Raw genomic sequence first — 7,452 nt, 5'->3', positions numbered from 1 at the left:
GAAGTCTATTTTGTGGTGGGGGTAGAAATTGGGGCGTATTCAGGTGTACTACTCTGGGTGCCGGGGTGGGGTTGGCTGGGTAGGGTGAACCTGAAGTTACGAAAACAGCCACCTACCAAGCGTCATCCGTAGGCATGTTCCGAAGGCTATGATGGTAACTTCCCACTGCTCGAATCAGGGTCGCGGGAGATTTTCCTGCCAACCTCAAAATTTTGTGACACTAGACTCCCCGTGTGGCGTGTTGAGTGATTCGGCTAAGCAACTAGCGACTAGTAGTAGTAAACTCTGCATATTAGGTTTGACCGAAGTCAAACTTCCTAAAGTTTGACCAAGTTTATAGAAAAATATAAACATTTACCATAACAAATATGTATGATGTGAAAGTACATTCAATAATGAATCTAATGGTACTTAGTTGTTATTGTATATGTTAATATTTTTTGTTATAAGCTTTCTGGGAGTTTACAAAACTTGACTTTGACCAATGCTAATATGCGGACTTAAATAAAAACGGAGGGAGTACACATTTGTTTTCTTAGTTGGTGGTGAACTAATCATTTGTTGAAATTGTGAAATAAATATATTAGGCTATTGACTTCAAATGTAATGGTCTATACAATTCAATAGTTACAATCATTGTCGAATCCCAAGATGTATACAAGGTCTGTAGTACTTCACAACATGCTCAAACTCACATCATCCCAGTCAAATGAGAATCTAAATTTCATTTCATAGTTATTACTTTGTAGGATGCAACAAGAACAACCATAATTTTACATCAGCCATTATAGAAGCAACATTTTGACATATCCCAATGTGTGAATGAAATGTGCAGAGAGAGCTTTTGAAGATGGAGCAGATAGGGCGGGAAAGATTGTATGTATGTGGATGAGAGAGTAGGAGACAAACCTAATGAGACAAAAAGAGAGAGATAGAGAGAGAAAGAGAGAGGAAGAAGTTAGGTCTGTGAGAAAGATGCATACATGTAATATACATGAGATGCGTGTGCATCTGAATTCTGTATACGTGGAAGGAGAAGAGACAACATGTTTGATGAGAGAGCAGGAAAAACATGGACGAGGGGGGAACGATATCGTGGGTTAGGGATTGACAATTTTGTGCAGGGGAGAGAGGGATTGGTAATTTTGTGCAAAAGAGAGAGGGTGGGGGAGGAGTCAGTCAGCCGCCGTCAGATCACCCTGCTTCCAAATGACCCCGCATTCTCTAGCGCGGTGTGGTGAACATCTTCGATCTGCTCGTTGCCCTCTTTGAAGATTGAGGTGCTGTTTATGTTGGGGTGCAAAGAAGCACAAGCGAGAGTGGTCGCCGTATAACCTTGGATGGGGATGAATGGTGTGATCGGGGGAGTGTGTGTGTGTGTGTGTGTTGTGCTGCCTGTGTCTCTGTGTGTGTGTGTCAGATATTGAGAGAAAATAAACCTAAGGAGAGAAATGGGTATTCACAAAGAGATTGTGCGGGCCTTGAGGTGGGCAGGGGCCGGGCGAGGGTGTCAAAATGTGCGCGTTGATGCATGTGTTGCATGCGACCGTGCGAGGGACGGACGAATCGAGAGAGATGGTTGTTGTGTTACGGATGCTCCTCTCTCTGTCTCTCTCTCTCCCTCTCTCTCTCTCTCTCACACACACACACAAGTAAACTAGAAGACCGTTCTCTCATGTATACACAACATATCGACATCTGTCTATGTCTCACTCATGCACGATCATTTGCACATTCACACCTCTCTATGTCTGGATCACACGCACACCGTCTCCACATTGCCCTTCCGCCACAACACGCATATGGACACATACACACGTTCTCTCTCAGTCACACACACAAAATCAGTATTAAAAAAACTAGGGCGCACCTAAAACGTCCAAATCCAAATAAACACGAACTGGAGGTAAATTCAAATATATGGAAATATTGCAGCGTCAAGAACTTTCACAGGAAAAAAAGTTGAGTAACATTCGAGGATTGTTTTCACACACACAAAAAGGTTCGGTGGATGCCCTTCTAGCGCGACACGGTGACGCACCGTTCGATCGACCGCGCGGCCGCGATTCACGCGCTTGCACAGGATTCCATATCGTGGCCATGGTACTAAGGCTGGTCACAATGGGCAAGAACATAAGCTAGTAACTAATGAAAGCGTTGCCTAAGTCTAATGTTAACATGTACTAGTACGGTTTTCTTTTAAGTTTGACCAACCTTATATATAGAACTAAAGTAAGCTCCCACACGCGCACTCATCAATATGCCGCCGCCGCCGTTGCGCATGCCGGCGCCCGCCTGCTCCGGCCAACAATTTCTCGCCCATCACCGCCGTGTCGCAGCCATCCCTGTGCCATGAAGCCGAAGGCTCGCCTGCTCACTTCGTCTGTAGTCCCTCCTCGCGATGCCGCCGCGCTGCCAAGCACGCGAGCAGCTGGTGGAGCCGCGTCTATGCACGCAGCGTACGAAGAGGAGGACGAGCGCGTGCTCCAGCACGCCGGCAAGGAGGAACTAGCGTGTCATTGTCGTCTCCGCCCGCGCAGAGGAGGCGTGCATGGTGGATGTCTCGTCGGAAGCCGGTCGCGCGCGCGTCGAGCCCGCAAACCGGGTGCGGACGCGGAATCTACCTTCGAGACCTTGAATGCCACGTGGATCCTGCAATCTGAAGGAGCAATTTGGGTCAGTCGACTCATGTGAGCCATTTGATGCAACATGGATGGCTAGAAGGGCTTCTTCCACCTCTTCTGCCATCTTCTTCCTTCGCTCTGTCGAACTTCTTACACAAATCGACTGACCCAAATTATACTACTAGTACGAACGTATTAAGTACAGTAGGAACACGAAGATACAAGCAGTAGTACCAACTGCAAGAAGAACAGTAGTAAGACATAGTACTAGTACTACTGTACGTACTAAAGAGTTCAAATAACGAGAAAGAACATAAACATAGTTCTGCTGGGGCCTCAGCACAACACACCTTGAAAATAAACTAATAAGCAACTAGTCCGGTTGACACTGCAGTAGAACCAGCATGAGCGACGGCACTGCCACCTACTTGGAGTCCGAGTCCACGTCCTCGACTTCGTCCTCGTCCCTCTTCCTCTTCCTCTTCGCCGACGCCTCTTTGCTTGAACCGGACACTGGGCTCTGCTTCTTCATCCAACCCTTGTAGGTATTTAAACAAAGGTAGGCATCCATTGCTACTTATAGGATGTGATCTTCATCTAATGTCTTCGACTCCCATGCATGATGAAACTCGTGATGAGGTTTCTTCAGATTAGCGTATGAAGGATCAATCATGGCTGCTAGGGTCAGCATTGAAGGTTGAGAGGAGGACACTAGGCTTGCCTTCTGGAGATCGAAGGGTTGGTCTACAACAAGACCTATCCGACGCAGGACGTCATTGTCGTTCTTAAAGCCTACAGTAACGAATTTCACTCTTTTGTCGTTGAGGAAGTTCTTAAAATCCTGGCACTCAACGTCGGCATGGCATATGTGGTAGACCAAGCAAACGTTATGTACGCAAACCTGGATCACGGCGGGCTTCTTCCTCTCTTCGTCCTTTAGATCATTCTCTCGTCCTAGGACTGTGGTGTACTCAACATCTAGCCCAGCGACCCACTCATCCGTTGAACTGTTGAACATGTGTAGGAAGCGAGCAAGCCATGCTTTCACCGTCTCGGATCCACGTGTGTAGATGACGATGAATTGATCGCCGGTGATGGTTCTAACCTGGTACTCAGCAGCGACCATGGAGATTTGGGAGGCCATGATTTTGGAGGAGGTTTAGGAGAAGTTGAACTGTTGTACCCCGCAAAAAAAAACTGGGAGCGAACTAATGTGAAAGGACGGGACGACTGGGAGCGAACTGTTGTAAGGTAGAAGACGGGGACGAGTAGGGCGTGCGAACGGCGTGGGGTTGCTAGCTTGCCCGGTGGATAAACAGCTGCAAGCCCCCAAAGAGTTCTCGAGAACTATGCGGGGCCCACTAGATGTCATGTCTACTAGACCCATATCGTAGGCCTGACGGTATAGCTTCTGCCTGTTCGCATGCCATGCCGGCGCGTGGATGTAACTTCACTTAATTCCGTCAAACATCGCGCCTCCCATGACCTTCGCCTCCCTCACGCGGTCGTGCCCTTTGAGATTCGATCGACTATAAATGAGCAATTTTTTGCCTTTTTTTAGAGAAGCAATTTTTTTGCCTACTCCGCATGCATGATACTCCCTCTCGTCCTTTTTACTCCCGTCAACCGTTTGCAAAGTGTTTGACCAAATTTATACTTTTTTTTGAACACCACCTTATATTAATTAACGAGCCACACCAGTACACTGATTCGATACAATATTCACCACACAGGGCGGTATGTTATTTACAAGAATACCATCTAATCTATTGTCAATGCTATACTTAGCGATTAAGTGTGCCACCTTATTGGCCGAACGGCTAATCTTTGACAATTAAAGATTGTTGATCAACTTCGAGATGCTCAACGCTTTCATCTTCAGGTCATGCATACCAGACCTGTCAACGCTTTGACAGGCATCAATGAAATCCCACGACCAAATTTATACTAAAAATATCAATATCTACAATACTCCCAAAACACTTAGGCGCGGTGCATTAACTTCTACCTCGTTTCTTGTTTCTTGACATATCAACCAATAGGGGATGTGGGTGTGCATGCTTTTAATGACTTGAGACTACCAAACACGACATGCAGTGGTTAGTTCATTGCATGCAATGCTATTAATTAGCAAATAAACATTAAGATCTCTCATTTTCCCCTCCTCCTTGGTCATAGTGCACAATCTAAGATGACTTGCTCACCTAGACGGAGGGAGTACTGATTATAACGAGTACTCCCTCCTTCAATCTATATAGGGCCTAATGCGTTTTTCAAGACCGCCTTTGACTATTGATAAAATTAATACTACATGACATGCATAATGTGAAAATTACATCATTGAAAGCTCCTTTCACATAAGAATTTAATGATGTGCTTTGTGTAAGTTGCATGTCATACATTATTGCTCTAACATTTGGTCAAAGTTAACCTCGAAAAACGCATTAGGCCCTATATAGATCGAAGGAGGGAGTATAAGAACTACGTTTTATAATGAGTGTAAAAATATTGTTTTGACATTGTGAATGTTGACACATTGTGGAATAGTTTTTGAAGTCTGCAAAAGTACTCAACTAGTGCTGTCGTTCTCCACAAAAAAATGTGTTTACCAATGCATGCATGAACTCTAGTTACTCTAACCCCCCTCTCTTCTTTAATTCTTTGCCACATCAGCATGTTTGCTATTCCCGTGTGCATGATACCAGCTAAGATACCACCATTATGGCCAGCCTTAATCATCACATGCAATAATTTAGTGCACCTTGAAATATGAACATGTGTGGGGCGTGTTTGTTTTTAATGACTTGAGACTATACCTAGCACGGCACGCAAGATGACTTATTATGCACCGTTCCCCATACTTGCAGGAAGCCTGTTCGTCTCCAAATTGTTTTCCTCTCCATATGTGGAAACAATATGCCTGCCAAACTCTCCTTCTCCCTCCGGCGGTCCCACCACTCCACCCCGTGTGAAAAAATCTGCATGCATGACTCTCCTCCCCCCATGCTCGTCCAATCCGTTGTGACCAGCAATATTTCCACCCCTTCGCTCCCCCGTAATTTACTCCAACAAATATGCCCACGTAGCTGTTACTTAACTGCAGGTGCATTCGGTCACTGACATATGGGCCCAACAGGGGTCTGGCCCACATGTCAGTGACGCAACTGGACCGGCAATTAAGTCAGTGCAACTCAGTCCATATCTTACGTAGGTGTGCCATTGCTCGCTATAAATATTGCGCCTCCCACGACATCGCTATCTCCTCCCCTTCACGTTCACGTTCATCGCTATCTCCTCCCCCTCCCTCTCACGTCGACCACCATAGCATCGCTCCTCCCAAGCCCTAGGAGCCTCTCGCTGCATCACTATCTCCTCCCCCTTCCTCTCACGCGTCGCCGTTCCGTTCCTCGCCGCCACTAGTCGAGGAGGACGCGTCGTTGTTCCACTCCTCGCCGCTACGCGACGCATCGCCGTTCTGTTCCTCGCCGCCACTAGTCGAGGAGGACGCGTCGGCGTTCTGCTCCTCGCCGCGATGCATCGAGGTGGATGCGTCGGCGTTCCCAATCTCGCCAGCACGCGCGCCGGAGGACGCGTCGGCTCCCCGCTATGAGGAGAACGCCGCGCCACCCGCCGAGCCCCCCAGCCTTGAGGAGCTTTGGAAAGAAATGGATGTCGCCTTGTGGGAGGCTTTGCCTCCAGTAGAGCGCGCCAAAATAGAGGCAGAGAAGAAGGCCGAGGAAGAGAAGCGCACCGTGGAAGAAGCTGCCTGGGAGGCCTATGTCGTGTCCGAGAGAGTCAGGCAATTGGCTCTTTGGCAGAAGGCTCATGCGAGGGCCGTGAGGGTGGCGGAGGACGCCCGTGCCGACGCCCTGAGTGCAGTCGGGCCCAAGCGCGTCATTTACGCTTGGTGGTACATGGACCGGGTGCACGCTTCCAGCGAGGAGGAGTACCTGTTGGCGCCGGATCACCACACCGGTGAGATCGTGCTCGCCCGCCGGCAAGCTGCCAATCAGCACCTCACGAGTTGCGAGGCCGAGGAAGAGGCGTTCTGTCGGCGCGCTGGGAAACGGCCGCGCACCAGGGCACTCATGGCGCGCCGCAAGCGCTCATGCGAGCGTCGTGGCTTTTAGGAGGAGTATAATTTTTGTTTCGTAAGGCGATCTCATTAGTTTTGGGATGCAAATGATAAATCCCGAACGTTCAGAAATTTTTAGCGTCCTTAATTAAGTATGTAAAAGGGAATGTTTGGAAACCTTGTGTATTCGTACGCGTTTTGCAAGTACGTGCATATAGCAGAAACTTTACTATATACTATCACAGGAAAAGAATTCTACGAGACCAGGTCTGACGCGAGACTCATCCTGATGGATGACATGTGGCATTCACAAATCACAAAGCATCCCCCACCCCACCCCCCCACTTAAAATCATGGGGGAGAGATTAGATGCCTTGTGATTTGTGAATGCCACGTGTCATCCATCAGGATGGGTCTCTCCTGCTAACCGTGAGACCTGGTCTCATATAATTTTTTTCCACTATCGCACTACACGTCTCTCTCGATATATGCTTGCAGACTGTGGTACTCCCTTCGTCCAGGTCAATAAGTCATCTTCGGTTGTGCACCGTGACCAAGAAGGAGGGAAGACTTATACACCTAGTCTGCAGAGGAGCAGTCCAGTTCCTCCCCATTATTTCTATCTCCCCAACCTGCGTTACTGATCTTGACTTGTCTTCATCTTTGCAGGGACACGGAGACGCTGGCCCAGAGAGCAAAAAGGGCCAAGGCCACGGCGGGTATTGAGCAGCCCGGACAGCAGCCCCCGACAAA

This window comes from Triticum urartu, chromosome 4A, assembly GCF_056163025.1.
Source record: "Triticum urartu cultivar PI428250 chromosome 4A, HENAU_Tu73, whole genome shotgun sequence".
NCBI classification, from domain to species: domain Eukaryota; kingdom Viridiplantae; phylum Streptophyta; class Magnoliopsida; order Poales; family Poaceae; genus Triticum; species Triticum urartu.
This window is presented reverse-complemented; position numbering follows the sequence as displayed.